This window comes from Haplochromis burtoni, unplaced genomic scaffold, assembly GCF_018398535.1.
Source record: "Haplochromis burtoni strain Fernald_Lab_line unplaced genomic scaffold, NCSU_Asbu1 Contig_10, whole genome shotgun sequence".
In the NCBI taxonomy this organism is placed as follows: Eukaryota; Metazoa; Chordata; class Actinopteri; order Cichliformes; family Cichlidae; genus Haplochromis; species Haplochromis burtoni.
The window spans coordinates 2,496,822-2,519,942 of NW_024582371.1; the positions used below are offsets into that span (position 1 = coordinate 2,496,822).

At 39.7% G+C, this 23,121-nt stretch overlaps 1 protein-coding gene across 3 annotated transcripts in view; it reads right to left on the bottom strand.

Moving 5' to 3' along the window:
- Positions 1-23,121, bottom strand: part of frmpd3 (FERM and PDZ domain containing 3) — a 93,833-nt gene that overhangs the window by 43,098 nt on the left and 27,614 nt on the right. For 2 of the 3 annotated variants that reach the window (XM_014333302.2, XM_014333301.2), the window contains exon 2: positions 5,213-10,593. The exons of the other annotated variant lie outside the window; for it this stretch is intronic. The gene's annotated coding sequence lies outside the window, so the exon portion shown is untranslated. The remainder of the gene's footprint in view (positions 1-5,212; positions 10,594-23,121) is intronic. 3 annotated transcript variants of the gene reach the window in all.

Here is a 23,121-nt window from a genome sequence, read left to right on the forward strand (position 1 = left end):
GAAGATCTTGGAGAACGCACGGCTGCCGTGAATACTCAGAACAAGACTTCTGAGTGAAAAACTGGATTACATCTGGAGGGGCTCGCTCGAATAACACCTTTGAGCGCAAATTCGATCACATCTTGGGGAAGTGCACTGCGGCCGTGAGTTCTCAGAACCTGCTCTTTGAGCAAAAAGTATGACAACATCACGGAACGTAAGTTTGGATAACATCATAGAAAGCTCACGGCTCTCCAACGGGAGATTGAGAGACCAGTGTTGGACTGTTAGAACAGCTTTGAAATTCATATGAGTTGTTCGCACTAAAGTAAAAAGCACCATCACTTCATGCGGAGACCCCTTCGGCACCAGCTGCGGCGGCCTCAAGGCTGGAGCTGAACAAAACACCCTGATAACGACTGTGTTTAGACTGTTCCCCCCATTCCATGCAAGGCCACCTGGGTTGGCTGGAAGACTGTTTACTTAGCCTGGCGGGGCGAAGGACACTGTCTCAGCTGAACTCTGGACACACACACACACACACACACATACACTGATATGCACACACTGATCTCCCCTCCCTTTCCAAACGCCTTCGACGCTTGTGCCCTACCGGGGAAGATGGCAGTCGACTGGACCAGCGCAGACATGCTGCAGAACCGGATGCGCTGTCAACAGCGGCTCTCTCTTACCCTTTACCCTTTACAGCTTATAATATCATAATACTGCTCCAATCATACATTTAAGATAATAAAAAACATCAGTGTATAATGTAAGGCTTCAAGGTCAAAGGTCAAAGATCAGGGTCACACAAATTCGAAAAATTAGTTTCCATTGGATCATCTCTAAACGTTATAGCAATATATTAGTTATTGGGGGACATTTTTATTGTTTGAGCTACAGATACATCAAGATGTAATTTAACAATGACACAAAAAGAACAATATACCACACTAGATTTCCTTATAAACAATGCTAACATCAGCATAAATGATCTATGATAACAATGCAGACGTCACTATTGGGGAGTTCCAAAAAACAGGCTGACGTCAGCACGTTGTAATAAAAAGGTCATAAAACATCAAAATTTCAATTTAGTCCTCGCCCTTCAGGGGGAGTTGCGCTCTCTGAATGCTCTTGTTATTCTCTGTTTTTAAGGATGTTATTATTTTACAACACATACAGCGCTAAAACAAGTCTTACTCACACCCTGGGCAGACTGTATTCTTTGATTGTAACTGTACTGATAAATAGATTTTTGACGATGAATGTGATGTCCCTTTCTGAGATCAGAGGGGCATCGGGTCTGTGTTCCTGGACTCATTAAAATATTTATAAAGGCATTAGAAAAGTCTGGAGAAAAGAAAACAAAATAACAGCACCGGTAGAAAAAAAGGAGATAGCCTACATAAACACTTTCAGAGATGGACTAAATCATACCCTGTTTTGCTCTGTTCAGAGTTACATTTCACTTGTCAAACTCCATTTTTCCTAATCCATTATCGCCGTGCCTTTAAGCTTTTTAATGTGTAATTCTGCAGCAGTCGTTTCTTCACTGGGAAAAGTAGATGTCAAGATGAAACTCTCAGAATACATAATGACTTCATTAGTGGTCCTTCTCCGTGATTAATTGGAGCGCTGTGTCACACAGTGTGACAGAGCTGCTCATTGTCAGATAGTGTTGTGACAGAACATGAGGACCATGTAGACAAGCATAGAGATGATCACGCCTAGCCGTGTACACGTGTAGGACACACACACACACACACACACACACTAAGAAGTACACCCTGCTTCTAAAAGTTCCGCTATTATTTAGAAGAGATAAAACTTGGTTTAAATAGTGAACTTTGCAAAAAGAAAAGACAGTCTGCCTGTGATTGGCCGATTACAATAGTTTAGCTTCGATTAGAAGCAGCAGTCTCTGCTTTACCGCAGTTCTTTTCTTCTTCTATCAACATGTTAGCACAAGCCTAGCCTTGTTAGCTTCCCAAAGATGTTGGCATCTGTTTGTCTAAACAGAAGGGGAAGAGACATCTGAGGACTCTCAGAGCCTCCCAGCTCGAGGGACCAGACATAAGGAAATTTGCAGTGTTTGATGGCTGCTCTGAGCTCAACATCTTAGAGCATTCAACTGCGAAAACAAGTTGAATCCAGAGTATACACAAACGAAAGAAGAAAGAGAGAGTTGTAGCCAGAAATGATGGAGAAGTCGAGTGTGGGAGACGCAGGAGAGAGGGCAGAGATGGAGTGACTTTAGGGTCACAGCATCAAAAACAGAATAGGCTGAAGATCTGTGTGCTGGTTTTCAACTGGTAAGTGCTGCACCCCTAGGAAATCCAGTCTGGCCTTTGATGAGTTCACCTGCTAATGTTGCCCCTTGATGACATGTGAACAAAGACACTGGAGAGAAATTTGAGCGGGGTCCTTGAGCAGTGCATGGGTTGTCAGATAGAGAGAACCCTGCAGTAAGCTCACATGGCAGACTGTCATTTAATCAATTTTATCAATACAGCTATTGAATTGGGCCAGCTCCCGTGTCAGTAGCAATGTACCAAAAGAGTAAAAGAGACCTCTTAACCGAAGCGGACTGGTGTTTGAAACTAGGATTCAAACGGCAGCTTCACTGTATTAAAGTACATCTGTCTTTGATGAAAACCTTTGGAAAAGATTTGATACAGGCTACAGGCACAGGTCTCTAACCTGCCTCTGGATGGTTCAAATGGTTTGATGTCTCTGTGGTGTCCTATTTAGTGTCTATTACCTTCTACTGTCACTATATTTCAGGAGGGTTTGGAGATAAATCCTTCATTTATCCCACAATCAGTATCGGCCTAAAAATCATGTAAGGAGAAATTTGATGCAGAAAGTGTGAGGAGAGAGTCCAATAAAATCCAGCTAAGCTACACTGCTATATTAAGTGTCTATGAAGCATTTCTGGTGATGTGACTGTGGCTTAACTGCATCTCAGACTTAATCGCTATCTGATCTGTCAGTCTGAGCTAGTTTTTTTTCCACTATATGGATTCGAATGCCCTTGCCCTATCTTAAAAGCTTACACTGGAGTCTCCTAGGGAAAAACATCACCATGTATATAATGCACGGATGCAGAAAAACAGACTCCTTTCCCTCCTGCCTTTGATAGTTATACCTTCCATATGGTTGAGTTGTGGTTTGTATCCACCCTCACAGAGGATGATTTTATGTTTTCTGTCCCCGGCAAGTCAGGTCCACTGTGGCCTTCTCCACTCATCACAGTTTGCTCAAATCTCTGTGAAGTGGAAAAGGACACTGGCCTCTCTTTGCTGGCAGTAACACCATTCAGGAGCACCACTTTATTTGTGGGGCACAACTACATGCAGCTGTCAAACTGAACAAAAGTGTCAAATGTGTTTACAGATTTGATGAAATGAAACTTTTTGGTCACGCTAGCAGCATGTCGATTGGTCAGTCTGTGTGCTGTTCAGTCTAGTAGTTTGGTGCAGACTAATACCTGACCACAACCGTGAGGTAGGTTTAATTTTTGTGCTTCCCATTTAATAGATGTCATTACAGTACATTGGATGATCAGCTAATGGCATCACTAGCTTAAATTTTAAATTTGTCTAATACGTTTTATAAACCAAATTGCCATGACCCTTATGTTAAGTGCTTTTGCTTGCAACGTTAGCTGGCTGACATGCTAAATGGGCTGCTGAACACCATGATTTATACCCGCCATTTCAGCATCATCATTATGAGCAAGTTAGCATGGTGACATTAGCATTGTGAAAGCACCACTGTGCGAAAGTGCAGCCTCACTGAGCTGCAAACATGGCTGCAGACTCGCAGTTATTGGCTTAGCAAAGCTCTGCATTGTACACCGAGACTGGATGAAAACTGGCAGGACACACGGGAACAAAGATGAAATTCTGTAGCGGGGTCGAAACGACATTTTACACATAAATCCGTCACGTTGCATTTGGAATGAAAATGCTCGATTTGGAGGGAGGTTGCAAGTTTACATCCCTAACATCTCTCACAGACTCACGCGGACCACTATCAGCTGATTCGTGAGACACTCTGCAAACTTTTTTCGTTTAAGTTGTCTCTGACCACCAACCCGTAACAAAAAGAGGTGATAAAATACACGGCAGGGTTTCGGCACAGAGGAGGTCCGACAAGCATAAAAGGCCACCTTTCGAAGACAATAAGTGGCCTATGAGTTGTTGTTTTTTTATATCCTAAAGCGCTCTGAGGATAAACAACATGTTTTGAATATTTCATATGCTAATTAGGGAAAATGTCCAACTGGGGGTGAGTGTTTCCTTTATGAAAAATAATCATGTTTGTTACACTATTCTGTAATGCCTAAAAATCCTAGTTTAAGATATTTCAGTCTCAAAGTGATAAACGATGAAAAATAAATACATTTTGTGACATGTGTATGTAACATATACAGTACATTTCAACACAATGTCTTATGACTGCAGCAAATTTGATTACTGTATTGCCTGCAGACTTTTCACACTGCAGCATTATTAAACTCCCTCAAGCACATTCGACCATGGCAATAGCCGCTAGCTGATGTACCTGGCTATAACACAGACACCCCCCCTTCCCACTCTGCATCAGCTCTCTGCTCACTGGCATGGAATCAATGCAGAATTGCAGATGTGAGCAAAAGCTGCAGAGGACACACAGACACACACACAAAACGCCTCTGTACGTGCGAGCACAGCATTACTGCAATATCATAGCAACACAGGAGTCCCGCCAAGACAGGGTTCGCAACCTCCTGACAGAATATATATAGGTTATGTTTCTGAAGAAAGACACAGAGACTGAGAAGGTTAGAGGCTAAAGAATTGAGAACGATTATGCATGACTCGTTTTAAATGGCTTGTTACAGCGCGATCATTCAGTGAGGAAGACGCAGATGTATTTAAGCAAAATTTAACTCAATAGCTTTTGCCTGTGGCTCATTGATAAAGGATTTAGAGATTCATTTTTGTAAGACTAGGATTTATACGCTTTTGTTGGGTCAAACTCAAAGGGAAGGAGTTAGAAATCTTCTTTTTTTCCACAAGATTCATGCTCTGTCTAATAGGCCTTTTAGTTTGAATTACTTTTATCTTTTTGTACTATATCAACAGTCGCACAGTGTGATATTAACTTGGGAGCCGTATATACATATACAGCTTTGGCACATTAAGTCAGAGAAAATTGAATGCAGGGTAGAAGGTGTACTTACGATCTCTGAATGCTTACTGATGGGTAGGAGTTTCTTTTTTTAAGCAGGGATCTGCCACAAACACACACACGCACACACGGGTGCTGGGGCTGTTTTGTGTGTGTACTGTACCTGTTGAGAGACACAAAAGCAAAGAAAGCCTTAATGCTTGTCATATTGTGCAGACGCTTAAATAAGCAGAGTTTGAGACAAGCTCTAACATAAAAAAACAAAAAGTATTACATGGTAAGTAATACAATCAAACATGTTTACGTATGTGGGTGAGTAAAATACCACACATTTTCTTGCTTACATAATGTCTACACTGGTTTTTAAGAGGCATAATTGCAGATTTCTGCATGTCCCTGCAGCAATAATGCACGGCAGGCTCATGCAGCCAGTAAATGACAGTGGAAAGAACACATTTATGGAAGTCGGTTAACGGCAGAAGCATAATGATATACCTCAGAGCAGGAAAGTGTGCTGGATTTTTTATAAGGCAGTGATAATGGCTGGTGTGATGTTCTGGTTCTTCAGATTTTAAATGAAAATGAAAATAGACTTGGTGCCATATGGAATGAAAGCTATGGTCTGCACAGGCTAGACTAGGCTAGTCTTTAGACCATCTACTTCTGGTGGACTATCTGTCAAACTGAAAGCAAAAACAGATGAATGATAAAAATTTATGAGCATACAGCCTTCAGCATGTGTAGCAGTCATTCAGGACTTCACATACAGCCCTGAGCCTGTGCTCTACTTGACCCCATGATTTTTACACTATAGGCACAGTTTAGGGACAGGACATCAATGAAATACCACTATTTGTTTCTACCTGTGGTAGTTCTAATTACAAACTCACTAATTTTATCCAGTTTAACACTGAGTAGAAGTTATGCACATATGTCTATAGTACCATGCAAAAATCTTGAGGCCAAGGAGCCAGACTTTCTTTTTCTTTTTTTGGTGCAATATGAACATAAATATAATTTTCTTTCAGAAATAGTCACAGAGGAGCCTTAAAAACAGATGTCACAGGCAATATTATTGAAAAATGTCTTTCATGAGCTTGATTTGATAATAAAAAAGGGTTGTCATATTATTAGTTAATTCACATTTTTTCACTGTGATCATTGATCATTTTCCGCTGTTTTCATTAACACCTTTCAGCAAGGTTAGGTGGGTTGGTGGTTTCTCTTGTTTCCAGATCAACAACACAAGTCTTTGTGCTAGTAATAACACAGACCAATGTGTACAGATTAGTTCCAGGGGGACTTCTTTCACTCCAAATAGTGCCAGAACTGAATTCAGAGTTTCTTTAGAACAGTTTCATTTTTAGAGTATTGCACTCTTGCGTGTCTTCTTTGATTTAGGAATATGTTGAACAGTATAAGGGCCCTCTTCCTATTTCCTTTCAGGCTGTGGCTGCTGTTGATCCTTAACAGGTTGAAGCATTATGTTTCCTAATGCCTCAGGTGATAGCTGGACTCCGACTGAAACATAATGCTCTAGCACTGGTGCTAAATCCCGCTGACAAATTGATTTAGACTAATGGATGACTGGCATTATAACACATCCAGGTATTTTAAGCATTCGCCTTATGTTTTTAGTTTACTGATTTCCCTGTATTTGCTCGCCCACACTCTGCACTAATTTCATGATTCAGAAAGCCCTCTTTAGATTAGATTGGTTTATAAGTTTCAGAACATGCCATTAAACTGACATCATAATCACTCAAACACGCTCTGATTCAATATTTCATCACGCTTTTCTAAAGACACGGACTGAGACGCTTTTCTCTTGTTGAGCACAGCGTTCTGGTTTTTAATGGACTCGAGAACATCTGCATGTATTTCATAATTCACTTCATAAATTATATGTTTCAAAGACAAGCTGCATGTCGCTTTGATTGCAGGATGCAAAGAAGAAATGAAGACTCGCCGGAGCCGTAGAGACTGCTACAAACTCTCTCGCAATACTTCTTACAACCGACCGAGGAGGATTCTTTACATGCCCAGTGCAGAATGCAAAAATAAGAATCAGATCTGACATAAAAGTAGGAAGATTTTAATTAGCACCAGCAAGCCCCAACTGATGGTTCGTGTGTTAGTAAGGGTAAACGTTTCACAAGGCTGGCTCCAACCGTGGCACTATATTAGAGCTTCAAACCTCCACGGATGCTAAAGTAGTTGTGATTTTCTTAATACTGGAGACCAGAGGGGTCTTTTTGATTAAAAAAAATCATCATATTAAGTGTTTTCACTATAATAGATTAAGTAATCTACAGATACTGATTATGGTGGAGTGGAGCAAACAGAGTGAGGCTTAGGGATATGCAAATCCAGTTACAGCTGCCATTATCACCTTTTAGGTGAATGTGATAAACAGTAGCTTATTTTCACATTCAGCAGATACTGTACTTCTGGGCACAATAATAGATTTAATTCTAATACTAATACTCTTTTTGCTCCGGCTTTGGAGTCTATCCAGTCTCAGGGGAAATCTCCTGCACTTTGGCTGCTACATGGCCCAGAGTGTTCACCAGTGTTCGCCTCTCACACAGTCACACTGCTATGTCGAAGATTTTGATTATTGCCTTTTAACGGCTTTAATTTAGTTTGATTTTTTTCACTACATACCGAGCCTTGAATCAGGATCACCGTTTAAAAAAAATGGGATGCACATTTTTAAAGGTCTTTGTTTTAGTTCATCATTCTTCATTATGAAATCATAGTTATGAGTTTGCCTCCTCCCTCACACTAATGTGTCACGTCTTGGCATCGGCATCACGGATGGTGTTGAGCTGTGAAAAGACATGGATTTGAATTTGCCAGAGGAAACAGTGGCACAAATGTCCATTATGAAAGAACTGGCTGTTCCATTAATTATGGTTTTAAACCCATAACCACAAAAATCAATTTGTTTCTTCATTTGGTTTCATATTTAATGCAGATTGAAGATTACACTGCATAGATGGTCTTGTCAGCATTGCCGTATGTATTTGTCTGCTTACTCCACATGCTCAAAGATTTAAAGACTTTTTGCTGTTAGGCCTCAGCATGGTGAAGTAAATGACCTCTACAGAGGGTCCACTTTAATTGAGTGATTTGATGTAACTGTTTTCATACTCCCCACTGTCTCCAAAGCCACCGATATTTCTGCTTCGTTATTCCACTGCCTGACTTGGATTGTGTGTGGATTTTGCCTTCGAAGCTGACATTTGGTTAAATCAAGTGAAATGTAATTTATTTCAGGTTCAGTCAGCTGATTGTTGAACGCACTGCCAGGTGAGTTGGTGTTTTGCTTTGATGAATGCTGAAGGAGCGGTCAGACATTTTCACCACCTGCTATTCATGGATTAGTCAATACCATAATGTTTAGAAAGACCTTCCTGCTCCTTCATTTAATCCTCCCATCACCATAATTACTCCCACTGCTTTTCTCCTCCCTCGTCTCCTCCTCATTTTAACCTTCTCTCCTTCCGTCGTACATCCATCATCTGATTCGTATATTCCATAAACAGAGCCCAGCCCTTTTTTCAGCGCACATCTTCTTCCTCTCTGCTCCCCTCTTCTCCCAGGGCACACACTATAACGCTTCTTATTTGTCATGTACAAACAGTGTCTTTCTATACCTTCTTTTCTTATCCTCCTCCTTCACAACTCCCCGCTGGGGTTATTTCTGCAGCCAGGGCAAACTCATCCTTGACTCAGTACTCTTTTCAAAGCTTGACCACATCATCCTGACCTGATATAAGGCTAAAAAAATACTATTGCTGTCTATTTTAGGCTTAGGTTCGTTAAGGTTTGATTAGTTGGTAAAGATGTGGAAAAAATAAATAAACTCTGTGCAGTTATCATTGAAAATTTGAGATGCTTTCACATTTTAATTAATGGGTAACATATTGTACACAGCATCCTTTTATAAACAATACACCCACTAGGATGGTTCCTGCTGTGTTACTATGGTAACATCACGAGCTATCTCATGGCAGGTACAATTAGTCATCATCAGCAATTAGAGCTGATTAGTCCATGGGTCTAAATGTTCATTTTTCACTGAAAAAAAGGAAAAATAAAGACAAACATCACTGATCTGAATGAGCGAACAATCAAAGTTTTCTGGTCCTGAGTGATGCTGGCCACATATGCTCATGAGAGCATCCTAAACCAGCAACTATTTGGCTTTTTTTATTTTAGTTTTATGAATTCTGGTTTGTGGCTCAACACTTGTAGCCATAACTTTAAAAATAACTCAGCCAAGAACTGCTGTTCATTCACTGCTTCTCAGTTCGATCTGAATGAAGCGAACGCGTGTGTAATTTGCTGCAATGCACTTTAAATACGCAAAACTTCTGCCAACACAAAAGAACGAGCACACAAATCGATCGATGATCAGAAATGCAATCTCCTTCGACGATTTCTCCACACAATTAGCCTTGAGAAAAAAAAGAGAATCTCCTTTATTTCTAGTAATTGCCAAATACTGTACTTAAAAGAACTTCTGTGGACCGTGCTTTCCTTCAGAAGTTAGTGCATTACTTATTCCTCCTCCTCTGCATCCCTCAGTGCTCTTTCTTCAATTGCCATTCGCTGCATCCACTCACTAATGGAATCTTTAAAAGGACCATTAAAGAAGAAAATTATAGTTAAACAATTCAGATACTGTATATTTAACAAACCTCTTAGGCATTTCGTTTTCTGCATTAGCAGCGATGGCTCAGTGGGAAAGGCTGAGGTAAGGTGTCAGCTAAAAGCCCATAATGAAGCGGACTGTTTGTCAGGCAGGAAGATAAGACCTGTAATTGCTCAAGGTCCTGTAATGTCAATATGCATCCTAATACCTTCAAAGGCCCTCTCCTTATAAGAGGAAGTGCTTTGGGGTTTTTTCCCTTTTTTTTTTTTGTGAGATAACACATGGCTGTGGCCAATGTAGCCACTGGATGTATGCGGGTAGGAATTTTTGGAATATCCATAATAAACCTGCTGAAGTGTCAAGACTTGCTGATATCGCAGTGGTTCAGCTGTTTTTCAAGCATAAATGGTTTCAATTTAATGCAAGGCTGCGAGTTTGTGCTGTGTGTGTGTGTGCGACCGTGTAGATCAGCGCACGCATTTGGTCAGTATGTGTGCTCACGGACATACAGTACTTACTGATTTGTGTGTCTTTGTGCAAGAACATCTGCTCTGCTGGTAGATGTTCTTGCTAGCTCCTAACCAGTTAAGCTTGTAATGGAAAACTGTGGGTTGCCCTTTACTCACTGTGTCCTCTGCCGTTGCACGCTTTATTTAAAAAAAAAAGAAAAAAGAAAAAGAAAGAATACTTGCTAATTAAGATGCTTAGTCCAGGGGTTGTTCTCTTTGGCCAACTTCTTTGCACTGTGGGAGTGGGAAGCGCTGGCAGGTCTGCAAACACAACAAGTGTTCATTGTAATTACAGCCTGTGAGAGTGAACTGTGTTTGTGCATATGCATGCAGTTAAGGCAGCCAGTGTAAACAGTGTACCTACGAAAAATAATAGAATAAAAATCAGCTCGTATCACTTAAAGTGATGTGACAATGTAGCATATATACAAATTTTAGGTCGCAACGAGCAAAACAATGTCTAGATTCCCCTTTTAATCTGGTCGTTTGTGCTCCTGCTTATGTATTGCCAGCTCCAGCCTTTCAGACATTTATTTTCTTCTTGTTTCTGCCTGCAAAGCTTTTATGTGTCTCCGAGACGTGGATTTGAATTCTTACTGTGTTACTGAGCTGTGACACTGGCTTATAACCCAAGCCGTGTTGCAATTTCAGACGTATCACGTTGCTATAGTGATATTTGTCAGGAGAATGCTGCTGAACTGAGTTTAAAATTGAAAGAAATGTAAAGCCTGTAGGCAAAGGATAAGATTTTTGTTTCACTGACCACTCACTATGAAGCCAGGAGTGATCTGTAAGGCTAGAGAAGCAGCATCAAGACACTACTGCCTGCCTTTCTAATTATATTTGAGGAGGCTTTGGTTGCATGCATGCAAACAGTTCTTTTAAATAAGAAAAAAAGGACTGCATTTTCCTCATGCATTCTTTTTTTTTTAAGAACAAAAATCTGCATTTGTAAACAATCACCAGCACAGAAATATTAGATATTTGATGGCTACACCAAAAGAAATCTCTCAGAGGCTAAACCAGCAGAATAACAGAAGTTCCTTCACCCCCTGACCCTCCTGATTCCTCTAATGTAATTTTAGTTAAGATTCAGGCACAAGCTGGTGTACTGCTGTGGGGTAGAAGTAGACCTAATGCTATATTCTGTATTTTATTCATTTGGCTTTATAGGATAGTTTTTTACACGTTTATATATATATTTCATGCTATTATTTTGAAGTATTTTTTTACTTCCTACCCACACCATAATCAAAGAAATTCTCTAAACCTGCTCATGCTGCATAAAAGATAGGGGGTGAGGGCGGTCAGGGGAGAGGCGTCACAGAGCATGTGCAGAAGTGGCACAAGCATCAACAAAAATCTATCTGCGACGTTTTCTCCGATATATGTCAATTAAAAAATGTACTGGTCTCAGTGGAAGGGTGGCTTTCAAGAATCCATTTTTAAGGAAGGGAAACGGGGAGAAAAGTCTGAGCTATTCCAAATTACACAAGGACTGGACTGAAAATCTATGACAACAGCATTTATGCAGTGCTGTTTTTGGTTCAAATTGTCATTAAAATATGTACGTAGGAGGTCACGAGATGGAGCAACAGTTAGTTTCTACAGCTATCTATAGAACACACAGGGGCTCTGTCAGTGTTTGCAGTTGCAGTTCAGCCAGTGGTGTCAGAGATCTTGTCAAACTGATGGAATTATAAATACTTAACAGTTACCATCAGCTTTTGATCCACCATGCAATATCCCGAACACACTGCCAATACACTCAAAGCATGCCTGAATAGAAAAAACACACAGCTGAACACCATCAGTCATGGATTGGCCTCCCCAGAGCCCGGACATCAGCATTACTGAAGCAGGATCATCTTTACAGAGTGCAGAACAAAAGGCAGAAACATCCAAAGAAGAGTTTTGAACGTCCTTCAAGAAGCCCGAAGAACCTTTCCTGCAGATGACTCAAAGAAATAACAAGAAAACTGCCTAAGAGAGTTCAGACTGTGTGGAAGAATAAAAGTGGTCATACCAAATATTGTGCTTTAGAACTGCACAAACTCTGCCGTATGTACTGTATGTCCATTACATATGTTTTAATGAACAACGATAACTATTTCCCATTTTCCTAACAAAAAGAAAGAAATGAGGGTAGCTTAAGACTTTTGCACTGTTTAACATTAACCAGTGCATGATTCCAGACATTACCATTGTCTTCCAGATCCCCTCCCACTTTTGCAGCTGTTGTGCAAAAAGCTACTCTAGTGGCCCCCACTAGTGCTTTAAACAAGCTTCCAACAATCTCAAAACAACATCAGAAACTCATTATAACCCACCACCACCCCTTCTGGAAGGTAATCTAAAATACTGATAGAAAAGAAATGTCAGACTTCTTCAGCTAGCAATTTAACTTGATAGCATTTTATATACATCGTATTCCACCAGACGTTGCCCCTTTTATAATCAGTTCTGATGATCTCAGCCACTTGGATATTATTTCTTCTTACTGTGTACTTCATTAGCCTTTTGAATGCGTTGTTCTACTGCTTTCCCCTTAATAAACCTTACAAGGCTTATTATAATGATTTAGTTTGCACTTTCATGTTTACACCTCAGGACAATTAGACCCGATTACCTAATACATACAGAAGGAAAATAAGGGCCTAGAGAAGAACAAAGAATGGGAAGGTGTGCAACTAATTAATAGTGTTTTTTCACAGTTTTTTTTTTCATCTTTGTCTGTGTGTGTGTGTGTCTGTGTGTCTGTGTGTGTCTGATACTGATGGGTTGCTCTCTTGGATGATTGCTGATTTCTAATTCCCTGCACACCTCACAGATAAGGCAAAATTGGCTGCAGTCTTTGGACACCTGATACTTGCTTGTATTTGGAACTATCCAAATTACTGAGATAATTTTCTCCCTAGGTTGGGCCAACGGTACACCTGCCTTCATGATAATATTATGTGATTAGTCTTTGTCACCGTCATTTTACTTTTTGCTCAGTTGGAGGCTTTTTTTTCTGGCACACAGAGAATCTGTGAAACTGTACCGCGGAACCAAAGACGAGTCGTTTCTGTCCAGTTAGAAAAAAATGTGCATGAGAGTAACTGATTTTCCAGCGAAAATTAAATAAGACCTTTTAAAAATCAGCATGTTGTTTGACTTTGTGATCAGTGGGATCTTCACCTAGAACGGAAAAGACGATGGTTTCTAGCCAAGCACAAAATAAGGGTTTTAAGAAGTGAAAATAAGCCTCAGCTGGAGTCGAGTGAATTAATAATTTATTTAGCGACACCCCCAGAAGGCCCTCTGAATTCAACGTTTTCTGCTGGATTTGTTTCCGTCTAAACAGAACGCAGCACGAAAGCTTGAGGTTGAAGCTGTGGATGTTCAAACTGCAGGAGCTGGAAGACAAATATCAGATCCCATATCCACTTTTAGCGTCCTGAGAGATGGCTTTATGTTGTTGTGTTACTGGATTCAGAGAGCATTACTTTTAATGTTTGTGTTTTACCATTTGGGAGCACTATACTTCACGCTTTATCTCCACCGCAGTTCACTGGGAAATATTGTATCGTTTCACAGCGCATTTATTTGACTGCTATAGTTCCGTGCTGCTTTAAAAAAAATGAGAATTTAGGTACAAAAGATAAGCTCAAATCAATTTTTAATCAAAGCTTGCGTTATAAAGAAAGACACCAATTTAGAGGACAGGATAAGGCTAATAAAAAGCACGCTGAATGGTTTTTGGAGTTTGTCTAAAAGTCACGATAGCCTGGCCTCTGCTTCTTCAATTCTTTTTAAATCAGTCTCTTGTGAGGCCTCTACTTGAAGGAAAGTGGCATATTAAATTACACAGAGTACCTTTCAATCTTTACAAAGGGGCATTCAGCCCACTAAGGTTCATATATGTATTTTTTACAAAGCCTTTATCCATCCTTGGGATAAATGTCTGACTGAATCTCATCAAAGACATTACCCACATATAAAGCAATTCTCTTTCCGCCCATCACTTTGTAGCTGACAGTTTAACTGTAGTGGACATTATCTGTGCTCTGGTTGTCTGTATAACCCTCTTGGATATTTTAAACCCTGTATGTCAGTAAGCATCCTCCAGCTCCTCTGGTAGTCCCTTCAATCAGCGGCCTCAAAGATAAGGTTAGTTTAACTCTGCACCCACCCACTTTGAGTCATGAGTAGTTATTTTATCTGTCCTTGCCACATAATGGAGAGTTTGATGGTCCATGGTTTCTGATCGCTGCTAGTCCCTTCATGTGAGGTCACAGTGGCTTTAAATACAAGCCACACTTCCTCACAGAATAATCAGGCCCATCTTATCTTAAAGACCTCATAGTATTGTATCACCTCGGCACTTCGCTCTCATACTGGAATCAGTCGTGCAAATAGAGCCAGATTTGCCCTTCAAGGTCAACTTCCCGTGCATCTCCAAACCACTTTCAGGATGGCTGCTACGGTCAGATCAGCATCAAATTTTAATCAGTTGGGATTTTTGATTACAATGGGCTAATATCCGGAATCCCAGCACGTTTGTTGTGTTTGATCACTATGAGTACTTTTAGGGTAAAAATTGCATCATCATTATCAATCATGGTCCAATTAAATACATTGCTTTTATTGATTTTATTTTAAATATATATGGGTTAAAACGAGTTTATATCCAGCTGGCAGAGTTTAGTTATCTTTCTCAGTAATGGTGATTATTTAAACAGAAATTATACACATAAGCACTCTCTGTAATAAATCTAATGCAAACATAGTGTAAGTGTTGTGTACTATAGTCTTTTTTAAAATCACTGTTACCTAAGTGTACACATATATCATAGTGTCTTGCGCTGCCCACTCATCACAGCTCTGGAATCTGTCCTTTTTTCCACATGAACGCGCCCTGTGCCCAGCATAAGGAGTTTTACGTCAGCAGCTAGAACACCTGTGACTAATCATGTCTTTCACTGCACTCTCCCCTTTTCTCTTTTAATGTTAAACAGTGCCCAAAATACACCCACACAGCACCAGCACTTAGATGCTCTGTGCTGAGAAAAATGACTATTATTCATGCTGTACTTTACCACTGTGCACAACAAAGCAACGCAATACAGAAGGCAGGAACATTCGGCTGCTGGCGATTTGCAATTATAATTTGAAAGGATAAAAAAAACACTTTTGATTGCAAACAGCCAGCTTAACTTTTGCCTCATTTTCAAAATAGTTTTTCACTCATTTTCTGCATTCAATGTTTCCAACAATGAAGTTCAGTTTAATTTGATTGATACTGAGCTGCACTATGGACACAGTCCACATTACAGTCAAAAGCTTATTTGTTTCACCCGTTATTAACAAGCAATCTTTATACAGCTAACCCATCCAAATAAAGAAAAATGCAAACAATGAAATGTGAAAATGCATAAGGACCCAGGAACATTCTTTATTATGTTTTTTTTTCTACTTCTGCTATATTTGGGATACAAATATTGTGCTTTTTACTCCATACTATTTATCTAAAAGTTATAGTAACTTACTGTTTTGTGCACTTTAAAATATCAATATACTGAGATATGCTCTGTTTTTACAGATAAAAATACCCAGCAGTATGTACGTAATTAAAAATTATCTCCTCCTGCAAAATGAACACCTTCACTTGGCAAGCGAAAGATTGCTGGTTAAATTCCAGCCGGAGGCACAAATTCCCTTCGGGGAAAGGCATAAAACTCTGCCAAATCAAACATGTGGAGCTACCAGCTGTGGCGACCTCTTGTGACATGAGAAGAGCTGACTGTAGCTGCTTCTTTTAATAGTATATAACTCAGGCAGAGAGGTACTTTAACCTTTTTAACATTAGGTAATTTAAGTATATTTTGATACCACACACAGTAGGCTTTTAATGAAGTTCGCAATACCAATATCAGCACACATGTTCGTTAAAAAATAATTCAAGTTCCAAGCTTTTGTGATGCTGTAATGCTGATGCATTACATATCTTACAGCAAAGGGCTAAAGAGCTTAAAAAGCATGAATATGAGCCTAAAAAAGTCTTGCACAATGTCTTCTGCACAATATGGATTCTGAATAAGATTATAAAGTTGAAAATTTGACTAACTTCACTTTTTAAAGCCCTCACCATGAAATAATTTTCAGAAAATTCACATTTTTTTTTTATTTATTTATTTAATCTTCTGACAAGTAAAAGAAGAAAATAAGTATTAATTTGCATATATGAGTTTGGCATTATTTTAAATTTATTGCTTAAAAAAAGGTATTGTGCAATTTATTTAGTTTGAAAAACTCATAAAAACATCCAAAACGATACGCTTGCCGTTGACCGCTGATCATAAAATATTTAGTAACATTAACATTTAATGCAGTGCCATTGTTAGTTATGTTGTACAAGTCATGTAAGTCACAGATCAATAATGTCATCTAGCGCTGGTATTTCGCAGCTTTAACTGCAGAAAGAAGTCAGTGACAAAGTGCATGGCACGCCACTGACAAACATGAGAGAATTCAAAGGCTAAACTTCACGCTGTGTGTACAGAGTGTATTTATTTACAACGGGTGTTTTTCTCTGCATCTGATTAGATTTTTGTCAGTCACAGATCGGCTAAAGCGTGTTTGCTGTAAACGCACAAGTACAAAGCTCCATTTTACGGTTATCCGGCCCTTTCGACTCCACTGCACCTGAATGCACCTCTAAATAAACTAAATTATGTATTTGAAAACTAGAAACCTTTGGTTGGCCCACTTCCCATGGGGAACACGAGTCCACTGACATACTGTCCAGCACTACAGTGTGATCTTGAGCAGCCAATTATAACTCTGTGACATAAACTAGAGCTTAATACTTCAAAGGCCACCGCCATGAACTCTTTAAAAGTCAAGTCTCAAGGGAAAGTGTTAAAAGCATTGCATCATAACAGGTCTGGCCCACTGGAGAAGTTAAGACCATCCAGTTTACTACTCATCCACAGAAAGCCATTACACAGAGAGGTGCGTGTGTGTTTATGTGTGTGTGTGGAGATAGAGATTCCACTGAATCTTTATAACACTAAATAATATTTCCTCATATATACATTTGAAGCAAATAAGACAGAAAACAGCACAATTGGTCGATTTAAAGAGATGTGCGTGAATGACGTTTAACGTGCGAACTGTCACATCAGTGTAATGAGAAGCTTTTGCTTTCCATGTCAGGAAATTGTTCTCAGTTCAACAAGATGATGTATCCTCTTTGATAACGCTGAAGAGATCTTCATATGCTGACGCAGTGAGAGGACTTAATGACTCAAAGAGTGCTGCTCTCTGTCTAAAACGAAACTGTGCAAAGAGAGAGGATAACCGTTAGCGAAGGAACAAGTCTGTCTTTAAAGCTACACGACAACTTGTAATCCTCGCTTTGCTATGACTGTCTTCTTCTGTGATGACGGCATCGAGGTTAGAGAGCCAGGCCACGTAGCTCTAGTTTAATTACAAGATTGGCTCGGGTTGCTGTTGTTTGTTGGGGTATTTTGTGTGTGTTTAATGACTGGCTGTTACCATGCAGACGTTTCTCCTCATTAGCTGGTGATACACAGTGTCTCTGTGTCAATGGCGGCAGAAAAAATATTTAGTCAGAAAGCTGGAATAAAGTTTGTGAACACAAAAACAAGTCGTTCTAATGACGTGGAGGAAAAGCTCTGTCCCATATCTGCTCAAATATGGGACAAAAACCGTATGTATTCACAAAGGGAGACATTTGCATAATCATTCTTTTAATCAGATTTATAAAGCTGTGCATATTTGCACATACTCGTGCCTGATTTACACTCCAATCCCATAATAATGCCCGCGTGTAGACACTCCTTTACTGATCACTTGTGTATAAGATCACTGTTTGCACCACTGAAAGAATTTCACTCTACTGTGCAAATGTGGAAATACAGATTTTCTTTACCATGAAGGTAGATCACTTCTTACAGGACTATATCGCCATGGTAACCTGACCCACTCTGGAGCAGGTTATGTTACAGATCAGAGATCATCAGGTACGAAATCAACGCCTACTCAGTCAGTTCTGTGGGAAAAAAAAAACATCAACATCATTCCCAGAGGGTCCCTCGCATCCACATATGTGGATAATGGCAGGGGCAAAAGGAGAAAGAGCATCAGTAATAAATATAGATTCTTATAGACACAAATTTATTTTCTTTTTTGGCTACTAACAATTTTTACATTTTTATTGCTCTATAAGTGATAATATATGATCCTGTTTTTCTCTTTATTCTTACTGTCGAACTTAATCGGGGCAACAGCTGAAAGAATCAAAACTAAAACTATCTATTAAACATTCATTTAATGAAATGCCCGATTACAATCTGTCAGATTCTCCCATGTTTTAGTGAGTTGTGATGAATTTACACAGTATTTTTCAGCAGGCTTTCTCTAGTGGCTTGAAATAGCCTAAACACTATCAATACAGCAGGTCTTGTCCAGTCTTACTGACCAAATCCATACAATGCATTTAATAATAAACCACTGCACAGAGGTCTTCCTCTCACATACACTCCCACTCTGTAGCAGTTTCAGCCTGCATTGCGTGTTTAACCTCTTCATATTTTTCCCATGTTAAAGTACGTGGAGGACATGGAGGGGAAACCCTGGGTTAACTTACCAAGATAACGTAGCCATAGTTGGCTCTTAGGCTATGTTCACACTGCAGGCGAAAGCGCATCAAATCCGATTTTTTTGACCCTATGCGACGCATATCTGATCATGGTATGACAGTGTGAACGGCACAAATCCAATATTTTCAAATCTGATCTAGGTCACTTTCGAATGTGGTACTGAATCCGATACATATCTGATGTTTTAGAAAGCGACTGCTGTTTGAATGGTCATGTCGCATGGTCTTTGAATGGTCTTTTACGTCACTGACACAAGACCAATTATCAGCGCCGGGGAAGACATCGCGAACACTTCCTGGCCATCCAGTGTAGATGTTAGTCAAACTGTTGGGAAGACAACGTGAACATTTCAGATTCTGACAGAAATCTGCAACTATCCTTTGAAGCACCGCTCCTCTAAAACAGCAATAACGATAATTATTAGGTTATCTACATTATTATGTAAATAACAAAATAACTTAAAGCAAAAATTGGGAAACGTAAAGTCCGAAGTCTTTATATTAAGGTCCATCAGTCAAACAATATTGTTTGCTCTGGGTCTAAACAGAGCGCGTTTTGTGTGACGTCTTCTTTTGCGCATGCGGGCCGCTTTGAGCATTCACACTAGAGCGCGTTTGCTGTCGCATTTTATTTGTAGTGTGAACAAGCAGACAAAAAAATCGGATTTGATCAAAAAATCGGAATTGAGCATCAAGATCTGCAGTGTGAACGTAGCCTAAGAGTGTTAATGCAATGCGAAGGCTGAAGGGAGATGTTATCAGAACGAGCACGACTGTTTGGCTCAGTGATCTGAGCATCATGCCAAAGTGTTGGCTTTGTCCTGTGGCTCCTTTCTGTGTTCTTACGCTGCATGTTTACAGCCGAGCCCTGCATGGTTCTGGTTGTTAAGCCGTAGTACTACTTTGATGAACCAGGTCAAAGGGAGAGAAAAGTTCCATATGAGCACAGGCGGTAAAGTTACTTTTTAGAAAGAGTAGTGTTTCAGGTTTTTGGTCACAATTTCACAGTTTTCAGGTCCATCCATCCATTTACTTCCGTTTCAGTGTCAGCTGCCATAGGACAAGAAGGTGCACCCTGGACTAGTGTGTCGCAGGGTTAACACAGAGAGACAGACAACCATTTAAACCAACTTAGAATCACCAATTAACCTAAGCGACCTCACTAAGTGCATGTTCAAACACAGAGAGAACATGTGAACTCCACACAGAAGGTGCTAACATGTGCCCCTGTGTGGTCTTTATACAGTCTCCTTCGGTTTGTCTGGTTCACCTTCAGCTGCCTCCCATTGATCTAAATTGCTGTTTCGGGAGAAACCACCTAAAACCTTCTATTACACTGTTATTGTAGTTCACAGATTATTCGCTTCATCACCAGGGCTGCTAGTTTTTGAATTGTAATTTGCATTGGTGATGTAGGCTGAGGTGGACTGAGGTGAAATGACCAGGTCCATCCGTGTGCCCTGTTAACAAACGCCCTGCAGGAATTCCCACTCCTACTTTTGCAAAAGTGGCCTCACACCAATTTGGCACATTTAGTGAACATGCTTTAAATCAGCCATTCCCAAAGTCAAGAACGCTGCAGCCCACTTAAAAACCAGAAAATCCCATGAGGCCCATCCAATCCTAAATTTTCACTCTAATCAAAACACAAGAAAAAATGATGTAAAATCATCAACAACACAGGATGCTATAAATTGCTAATGCTAAAGCTTTTAATTCAGTTTTTATATAAATAAATAAATTTATACAAATATGTAAGTGTACATACTTGTTAGTAATTTCAAACAGATTTCAAACTGTTTTTACTGTAGCCCATTTGCAGTACCTTCGTGATCCACCATGGGGCCTCAGTCCACACTTTGAGAACCACTGCCCTAAATTATTTAGTTAAATTAGTGGAGAAAATTATATATCAAATCAGGCTTGATTTGCACTAAGAAACACTTTTTATTGCAAATTCTTCTTATATTATATATGTTATAAATGCCAGTCTACCTGTGTGGAAAGACATATGCATTGTTGCGCAGACAAGGTACACATCTGGCCCCTCGAGTGCACCTAAGGACTGTTTTGGTTCCTCAGTCACTCAGAGAAACTTTAAAATAAAGGTTGCGACAGCTCTGTCGTCTCTTGTTTTTACCTGCATAGCTCACCCAGAAGCAAACCACTGAACAAATCAATGATCTATTGTGCTGTTCCCAGGGGCTGATAGGTAATATGCAAAACACCTCAGTCTGCATTCAGCAGAAAACATAAATTTGCAATGAAGACCTGGGAGGAGCTCAGTAGGTCCGTGATTAGGAAATGGGATCGTATTGGAGTAAAGCTGTGCAACACATCCTTTTGCTTCCTCAGCATTCTTGTCGTGCATCTTTAACATCATTCTTTATGAGGCGCCATAAAACCAAGATTATTAAAAGCACCTGCACTGAACCACTGAAGTTTCTGCTTTGAACAAAAAAAAGTGCAGACACAAATTTTTCTGCTATCTTGGCATCTACGCAGTGGAAAAGCAGTCAGATCGAACTGGCACCCATGGGACTGCTTTGCTGGAAATGTTGAAGGTTGAGGTGAACATTGATTAGTGGCGGCAGTTCAGGTCGTGCCCCCTCTCTGCATCAATATGTCAAGGTTGCCCTTTCCTTTGCAGAGTCCCAGATGTGACTGCAAATCTCTGGCTGTCAAATCGGTGTATGATTTCTGGGTTGAAATATTTGACTTTAAAATACGAGACCATGCCGTAGAACATTAGATCATGAAGCCATTCCTCTCACTAGTGCAGAGAAAAAAAACCTGTGATATGAGTCACACTGTGATTTCACAACATGTGAAATAATATTAGTATTACAAATAAAAATGATTTCCATAGTGTGTCATCATCTGTAATTGACTACAACCGACAGCCTCCTTGATCACCTTTGTATGACATTATGTTTAGTTTCATGTGACCAGATCAACCAGTTCTTATTTGACTATTTGAAATAAACAGAAGAACTTGTGTTTTATGGCCTAAACCCCCACAATTAAGAAAAAACCTGCAGTGAAAGAAGTCAACAGAATTTTTATTTGAACCTATGAAAGTACAGAAGTACTGGGGCTGATAAATCATTAATACTTTTGTGGCTGTTTATAAGCATGAGGAGAAATTTTAAAGTACATTCTGTTCAGCTGGCTCTAACCTGCCCAAACTTTTTTGGTTCTCTCAAAAGTATCAGGGATAAAGCTGTGAGGCCATCAGATGGTTGGAATCAGTGAAAAGAACAACATTGATCTGTTTTCAGTTTATTTGCTCTTTTTCAAACATTTTGAACACTTTATATAAAGTGAATTATAATTAGATTTTACTCAAGTTCAAGTACCTTAACAGAGTATTTCGTTTAGTTTTGCCCAAAACAGAAAGGTATCACACACATATTGAGCTATGATAATATATTCGAGCACAATATTTGCTGAACACTTCCAAAACACATCTTTTTGTCTTTTTTGTCTTCCTTCAAAGAAATCCATTTCTAATGAGCTTGAAAGTCAATATTTAGTATGAGCACCTTTATTCTTCAACACTTTGTATGTTGGCTGCCTTTTGTTCTGTTCTCTGTCTGTCTGCTTCATTAATGTTGAGGTCTGAGCTCCGGGGAGGCCAATGCATGACTGATAGTGATAGTGGTTCAAAATGTGATGGAACTTTTCTGCATTTATAATTCATACATGATCATTTTGTGCAAAAAGATTTGGTGTCATCGCTCCATAAGACCCATTTCCACTGATTTTCAGTCTTGTGTAACTTGTTATCCCGCAGCCTTTTCTCCCTGCTTACCTTCCTTAAGACTGGCTTCTTGACAGCCACTCTTCCAGTGAGACCGTTTCTGATGAGGCTTCTGTGAACACGAGATGGATCAGCTTAAAGGTCAGATAAATCTCTCAGCTCCTGTGTCAGGCCTTTGCTGGATTTCTTTCCTAATTCTCAAGGACATAATTTTCAGATACTGTTCATCCGCTCCAGACTTTTCAGGGCTGTTATTTCTTCTTTTGTCCACCACTTCTCCAGTTTCTACAAATTTTTAAGGACACACTACACACCACTCTCAGATATGCCAATTTTCCAGCTAATAGCTTTTGGTGAT